Source organism: Sapajus apella, unplaced genomic scaffold (genome assembly GCF_009761245.1).
Source record: "Sapajus apella isolate SASKATOON/1434 unplaced genomic scaffold, GSC_monkey_1.0 scaffold86, whole genome shotgun sequence".
Classification (NCBI taxonomy): domain Eukaryota; kingdom Metazoa; phylum Chordata; class Mammalia; order Primates; family Cebidae; genus Sapajus; species Sapajus apella.
The window spans coordinates 653797-661955 of NW_022437026.1; the positions used below are offsets into that span (position 1 = coordinate 653797).

General features: G+C 36.6%; 1 protein-coding gene across 1 annotated transcript in view; it reads left to right on the forward strand.

The window, feature by feature from the left end:
* The first annotated feature begins 640 nt into the window (after positions 1 to 640).
* Positions 641 to 8159, forward strand: part of LOC116534155 (NKG2-D type II integral membrane protein) — a 27432-nt gene continuing 19913 nt past the window's right edge. Inside the window, exon 1 of the mRNA XM_032254344.1 lies at positions 641 to 646. The gene's annotated coding sequence lies outside the window, so the exon portion shown is untranslated. The remainder of the gene's footprint in view (positions 647 to 8159) is intronic.

The following is an 8159-nucleotide window of genomic DNA, read 5'->3' on the forward strand; positions in this document are numbered from 1 at the left end:
TTAGGGATGTTGTGCATTTTTTCATATACCTATCGACCATTTGTATATCTTCCTTTGAAAAATGTGTATTCAGATCTTTTGCCCATTTTTTGATCTAATTATTTGATTTCTTGCTACTAAGTTGTTTGAGTTCATTATACATCCTGGTTATTAATCCCTTGTCAGCAGAATAGCGTAAAAATATTTTCTCTCATTCTGTAGTTTGTCTTTTCACTCTGCTGATTGTTTCCTTTGCTGTACCAAAGCGTTTTAGCTTGATGTAATCCTATTTGTCTGTTTTTGATTTTGTTGCCTGTGCTTTTGAGGTCTCACTCAAGAATTTTCTGCCCAGACCAATATCTAAAACATTTCTCCGATCTTTTTTTCTAATAGTGTTATAGTTTCAGATCTTACATGTAAGTCTTCAATCCGTTTTAGTTTGGTTTTGCGTATGGTGAGAGTAGTCTAATTTCATTCTTCTGCATATCAATATGCAGTTTTCCCAGCATTATTTTTTGAAGACACTATCTTTTTTACCAGTGTATGTTTGTGGCACCTTTGTCAAAACTGAGTTGCCTGTAAACACACAGATTTATTTCTGGATTCGTTGGTCTATATGTCTGTTTTAATGCCAGCACCATGTGGTTTTGATTGCTACAGCTTTGCAGTATATTCAGGTAATGTGATGCCTCCAGCTTTGATATTAAGCTCAGAATTGCTTTGGCTATGCTGGATGTGTTGTGGTTTCATATAAATTTGAGAGTTGGTTTCACTATTTCTGTAAAGAATGTCACTGGCGTTTTGATAGACATTGCACTGAATCTGGACTAGCTAAGGTTTTCGTTTGAATGTTGATTAGAAGGCACAGAAAGGTTATATGTATATCATATGTATCATTTCCTATTTTAGGTAAAAAGTTTGCAACATTTCATCCATATTTATAAAGTTTGTTCATTTTTATTATATCCTTACATTGAAGCAGTTTTATCATATTTTTTATTATTGATTGTAACATTTTTATTATTTTTTGCATCAATTGGAATGATACATGTTTTCTCTGCATAATGTTTATAAAGTAAACTATTTCACTTCTCTCAAATGTTCAACCAGTCTGAAATAAAACCATACTGGCCATTCTGCATTGCCTGTTCAAATTTATTAGTGCATAGGAGATTCGACTGTGTTTTTATTTATACCTATGTACATGAGAAGCTTTGCTCTTAAGGATGTATTGGGAAGCATTCCTCTTTTCTGTAACCTAGAAGACTTTGTGTAAGGGCACTGTTTTATTTTAAAATGTAATTATTCACTAGTGATGCCACCTGAGTTTGAAGAATATTTTTGTAGAAAAGTTTATGTAGGAAAGTCAATTTCTTTAGCACATATAGAGGTTACTCAGATTTCTGTGTGTTGTATTGCATTTTGATAATTTGTATTTTCATGAATTTTCTATCTCATATGGATATAAAAGTATTCATAATGGTTTCATTATCTGTTTAATACCTGTAAAAGCCAAAATGGTTTTCCCTTATTTAATCTAGAAAAATATTTGTGCCTTCTCAAATTCTTTAATAGTCTTTTATCAATTTTATTAAGTCCTTTCAGTGAAAATACCTTCAGCTTCATTGACCCTCTCTACTGTAATTTTGCTCTTTGTCATGGTTTTTTTTACTATTTATTGTTTTCTTTACTTCTATTTAATTTCAGTTAATTTCATCTTTCTGTTTTTATTTTTTGATACATGTTCAGACCATTTCTTATCTGCAATTTTTGTTGCAATATATGCATTTAAGGCATATATTTAATCCCTAATTCAGAATACTCATATTTTTAAGTTTACATGAAGATCTCCCAAAGCTACACTATATTTGCATAAGCCTAGGCATTTTAATATAAAATTTAGAAGTTTGTTATCAATACACTGGCACTAGCCAAAGTTGGCCAGTGGACACTTAAAATGTTTTTGTTTCAAATTCTTATTTTTCACTGTCATTTTTTAGCCCCACGTACTAGGGATTGTCCTTGTGAATTGCATAGCTTGGTTGTCAGCCAATATATTATTTTAAAAGGTTTGTTGAAACACCTTAAGTTAGTAGAGGTTTGACTCTGTGCTAGCAGGGTGTGTGTATGTGTGTGTGTGCGTGTTTGTGTGCGTGTGTGTATGTGTCTGTGTGTGTGTGTATGTGTCTGTGTGTGTGTATGTGTCTGTGTGTGTGTGTGTGCGTGTGTGTGTGTGTGTGTGTGTGTGTGTGTGGTGGAGGAAGTGTTCAGAACTTTACAATCAGTTCTCAAGTCCCTTTGGGCTTTTACTTTTTACTGGAATCACTCTGATCTCCTCTACACATATTCATATTTTTTTCAATAATCAAGAATAAAATCCCGTTATTTATGACAATATGGATGAACTTGCTGGGCATCATGTTAAGTAAAAAAAGCCAGATTCAGAAAGACAAACACCACATAATCTCACTCATATGTAGAATTAAAGCAAAAAAGAGTTGATATTATAGAAGCAGATTGATCACCAGAAAAACACCATAACAGTGATCAACAGAGACTGGAGGAGAAAAAAAGAGGGGTACAGGGCGGGAGCTTGGTCAGGGTATAAAGTTATAGTTAGGAAAAAGGAGTAAGTTCTTCCATTCTATTCCATAGTAGGATGATAATGGTTAACAGTAAGATATTGCACATGGCCGGGCGTGGTGGCTCACACCTGTAATCCAAGCACTTTGGAGGCCAAGGCAGGTGAATCACCTGAGGTCGGGAGTTCAAGATCAGCCTGACCAACGTGGCGAAACCCTGTCTTAAAAAACAAAAAACAAACAAAAAGATATTGCACATTACAAAATAGCTGAAACAGAAGATTTTGAATGTTCTCCACAAAGAAATGATAAATACATGAAGTGGATGGATACACTAAATAACCTGATTTGATTTTTCAATGCAATATATGTATGTATTGAACATCAAATTGTACCCCGTAAGTATGAACAATTGCAATGTGTCAATTAAAACATTTTCAAAAAATATGAAGTGAGCCAATATTATGAAGCCTATTGCACTCTCATTTTAGAGCTCTGTCACCCAAGCTCTTGCTACTGTACTTATGGCTGGCATTGTTCTTGCCCCAAAGGAGACTGCACCTCAGACTTAAAAAAAAAAAAAAAAAAAAGGGATTTTTCTCATTCATTTCCTACAAAAATTCAGCACTTTGAATTGAAAAGCACTGGTCTATTACCCTACGTCCCCAACCTCTGGCAGCTAATTAAGTCTGTTCTTGTGGCAAAAAGACTGTTGATTTTCCCTGCCTTCCCCAAGCTGTAAAACTACAGTTGTTTCTCACGATGCTGGGGTGTGGTAGGTGGGCAGGGAGGCATGGGAGTAGTGCTAGGTAAACTTACTACAAATTTGCTGCATTCAGCCGGGCGCGGTGGCTCAAGCCTGTAATCCCAGCACTTTGGGAGGCCGAGGCGGGTGGATCGCGAGGTCAAGAGATCGAGACCATCCTGGTCAACATGGTGAAACACCGTCTCTACTAAAAATACAAAAAATTAGCTGGGCATGGTGGTGCATGCCTGTAATCCCAGCTACTCAGGAGGCTGAGGCAGGAGAATTGCCTGAACCCAGGAGGCGGAGGTTGCAGTGAGCCGAGATCGCGCCATTGCACTCCAACCTGGGTAACGTGAGTGAAACTCTGTCTCAAAAAAAGAAAAGAAAAAAAAAAAATTTGCTGCATTCTTTCCTGAATCCCTAGCAGTTTCTCCAGAAAAAAAAAAAAAATTTCACAAATGATTATTAGCCTTTGATCAATTTCCAGAGCCTTGTATTGTTTTGTTAATTTGTCCTCCTCATTCAGATGTGGCAATACATTTTTATGTGTTCAGTGTGTAACACTCATTATCTTAGTGAATTGAGACTGAAAAGTAACAAGAATTAGCTTTGCTATTACAAAATTTAAATTAGTATAATAGCTTTGATTTTGCATCTCACAAAATGTGTTTTCTCATACAAATTCTCCAACTCTGCTATTATTTTTTTACGGATTGCAGTCTCCCGCAAAACAATAATTATTTGCAAGTGTGGCCAAATGGCTCAGTTTTCTATTGCAAACACTAATCTTTTTGACAAGTTCTATATTTTATACCTAGAAGGAATAATATTAGAAAGAAAAGAGCAATATGTGAACAATTCTATAAGTACTTGTTTCCATAGACAAATTATGTAGAAAATATTCAGATTTAGATATATAAATATTAATCTAAATAACTTGCCTATTCTTAAAAATACTGTTTTTTTTAAATTACCAGTATTAGCAATACATTATTTTGTGTATTTCAGGTTTCCAGTATCTTCAGAGAGGAACAAGAACTGTGTACATTTGAATTTTTACAGAGACGAACTTCTTTTGAATTTTGTTTGGAAATTAAAATACCCTTGTAAACACCAGCTTATGAACACTTGTGTATTATAGCTTACATAGGTTTGATATAACGTAACTTCCACCATCAGTAAAGAACATACTTCTAGTTTCTTCAAAAGTCATACAATTATGTTCTCAGAATTATTTTTACATCTTTACATTATTTTAAAAATTCATATCCAGATACATATTCTTTCTTTTTTTGAGACAGAGGCTCACTCTGTCACCCCAGCTGGAGTGCAGTGGCACAATCTCAGCTTACTTGAACCTCAGCCTCCCAGACTCAAGCAATTCTTTGGCCTCCACCTTCTGAGTAACTGGGACTACAGGCACGCGCCACTATGCCTGGCTTTTTCATAGAGTTGGAGTTTCGCCATGTTGGCTAGGCTGGTCTCAAACTCCTGAACACAAGCAATCTGTCCACCTCGGCCTCCCAAAGCGCTGGGATTACAGGCATGAGTGACCGCGCCCAGCTATCTTATTTCTTAAACACCTGCTATTCATTAAAATACATCATGTATAAATTATAAATCATTAATATTATCAAGAACTATTATTTCTAAGTCCTGAATAAAATAAATATTTCCACCCACATATTCAGATGAATTAATTTTTTCTAGTCTTCGAAGGTGTTTAAAATGAGAATTCAACAACTGTGGGTGGTCCTAGGACAGGGCAGTTTGAAAACCAGCAGGTTGAAACTGGTGAGGATGGATCTCACGCTGTGACTGGCAGGGAGGAAGAGTTTTCATTCCAGAGTGCTGGAGCTAGATGCTGGAAGGCATGGGACAGGCAACCAAAACCTGCTGGAGGGTAAATACCACAGGAAGTCATGCAGGCCTGCAGATGGTAGCCACAGCCATACGGGCAAAAGGTGAGAAAGTATGATAAAACCAGGAAGAAAAACCCTTTCTCTTCCCGTCTACACAGTGGCTTTTAGTGTTAAAACTTATCATATAAGCTGGCAAGGGAGAAAATTAATGGGATCTATTTTGTTTATCTTAGAGCCGGGCAGTCGAGGATATATTTGGAACTAAGTTGCAATAAATTGTTAAAAAATACACAAGGTGGCCGGGCGCGGTGGCTCAAGCCTGTAATCCCAGCACTTTGGGAGGCCGAGGCAGGTGGATCACGAGGTCAAGAGATCGAGACCATCCTGGTCAACATGGTGAAACCCCGTCTCTACTAAAAATACAAAAAATTAGCTGGGCATGTTGGCGCGTGCCTGTAATCCCAGCTACTCAGGAGGCTGAGGCAGGAGAATTGCCTGAACCCAGGAGGCGGAGGTTGCAGTGAGCCGAGATCGCGCCATCGCACTCCAGCCTGGGTAACATGAGTGAAACTCCGTCTCAAAAAAAAAAAAAAAAAAAAATACACAAGGTTACTATGCAGCGACCACAATGTTGCTATATGACAGCCATTTGAATATACTCCTTTCCTCAGAGAATGAAACCAACACTGCATTCTAAATCTGTTCTAGTGCAGCATTGTCAATAATTAGTTCTGCTTTCTGGTAGAGATTGGTATTTTCGTTGGGAAATAGTTTTCTTTGTTAATATCACAGTTCCAGGTAAAAACATCATTTGCTTCTATTGCCTATGGCCCCTAACGGTTTCTGTCTGTTCTTCTAGCTCCATTAATATCAAATTCATTGTCCTCTGAGCAGGTCACATTGTCTACTCAAAGCATGGAAACCTGGCCTCGTTAACCTCTTCCTTAAAACCCCTCACGGGCTTTTTACTGACTACATGGTACTACTCAAAATAGCTTAGATTATCAATCTTTCTTCTCACTCACACCCTTTCCTGTGGTCCCAGGTTGCTCCAGGCTCTATTTTTGTCTCCAGCTCTTCATAACTCCACTTAATAAACCAACAATGCTGGACTACATACAGCTTTATTTATTCATTTTAATGTTTCTCTTCTATGTTTTTGGGATTTCTGTCTTCAGTCTGTTTTAACAACATTACCTTGATTTTACCTTGATTTCTAACATATTTTTAAAAAAATTCTCCAGAAATCAGCCAGTGTAGGACACCTTCCCTAACACTGTTTTCTCATATTTCATATTGGAGACCTATTAGGAAATTGTCATCCGTAATGCTATCATTTAAAACACCCAGAGTTTGTGTCTACCACAGTGAATTACATACTAATTTAAAACCATATACTTCTGTGTATGCCTTAAATAGAGTGTGAACAACTAGATGACAGAGATTGTGCTTTATACTTTATTGAACTTTGTTTATTCATGGCCAAGCAATATGCTTGCCCCATAATAGATAAAAGCTCAACAAATAAATATAGAATGATATGACAACAATTATTATTAATCAATTATTTCCTATTTGTTTACTAATTTTTGTTAAGCTTTGGTACTATTACTTCTATGTCAAATAGTGAAGGCAACATGAGCCGAGTGTGGTGGCTCATGCCTGTAATCCCAGCGCTTTGGGAGGCCGAGGCAGGGGGATCACTTGAGGTCAGGAGTTTTAGACCAGCCTGGCCAACATGGTGAAATCCTGTTTCTACTAAAAATACAAAACTTAGCCAGGCACGGTGGTGGGCACCTGTAATCCCAGCTACTCAGGAGGCTGAGGCAGGAGAATCTCCTGAACCCGGGCAGTGGAGGTTGCAGTGAGCTGGGACCATGCCATTGCACTCCAGCCTGGGAGACAGAGGGAAAATCTGTCTCAAAAAAAAAAAAAAAAAAAAAAAAAAATGAAGACAACATTATTTCAGTGTAGAAAAACTCCAGGGCCTCTTGGCTAAGACCTCAAAAGGAGCATTGTAAGATTTTAGTTGTGATGTTTATATCAGCCAAAGCATAATGCAAGAGTTGTAGACTTTAAACCATTTGCATTTTTTATTCCTCTGCACACAGATGAAGTTACTGGGGATAAAGGAGGGAGAAATAAGTCAATAAAAATTTGACCACCTGCCATTAGGTACATAAGAGGGAAAAAACATGACTTGAGACACCTTGCTTTCACTCAGATCTACAATTAATGAGTCATTTTCTTTTGGGAAAAAAAATGCTCTCTTATCCCTAAATCTGTGTCTTTAAGCACTTGCGGTAAGCAACATCACAAATTCAAGACATCTTCAAAATTCTAGACTTCTTTGGTATTTGAAGCACTGAAGTAAACACAAAATTCACTTGAATGCGAGATGCAAAAGTCGTTAAAGGCATCATTCCATTTACAAATGTGGAGATTATCACCATAGCAGGAAATGAAAGGTTAAATGGCAAACAAACAAGCAATCAGAGAAAAGTAACCAGGATGCTAATAAAAAATATGATGTTATGTGACCTGCAAGTCATGCATGTGACTTTCTTGAGAACAAGTTTTAAAAGTTACTATTTATTTATGGCCATTTATGCAGAATTATAAAGATAATTTATATCTTTACAGTGGGAAAAAAAACACTTTTCTGTTCCATCATACTATATAGATTGCGATTAAACAAACAACAAAAAATGGTGTGTCCTAGCTTGGAATAGTTAACATAACTTGTTTGCTAAAGATATTTTAATTAAATTGCTAAATTTTAGAATTATAGAAAGCTTCAACTGAGATGGGGCCAAAAAATCATTTAATCATTCCTGGCTTAGGAAACTGTCCCAGAGAATATTAATTAATTGACAAGATGATGACTTGCTTTTCCTCCAAAGTATACATTCAAGATTTATGGAATCTTTGCCTTGAGTTTATATAATTATAATACACCTGTTGACATTATCACTAATATACATATTG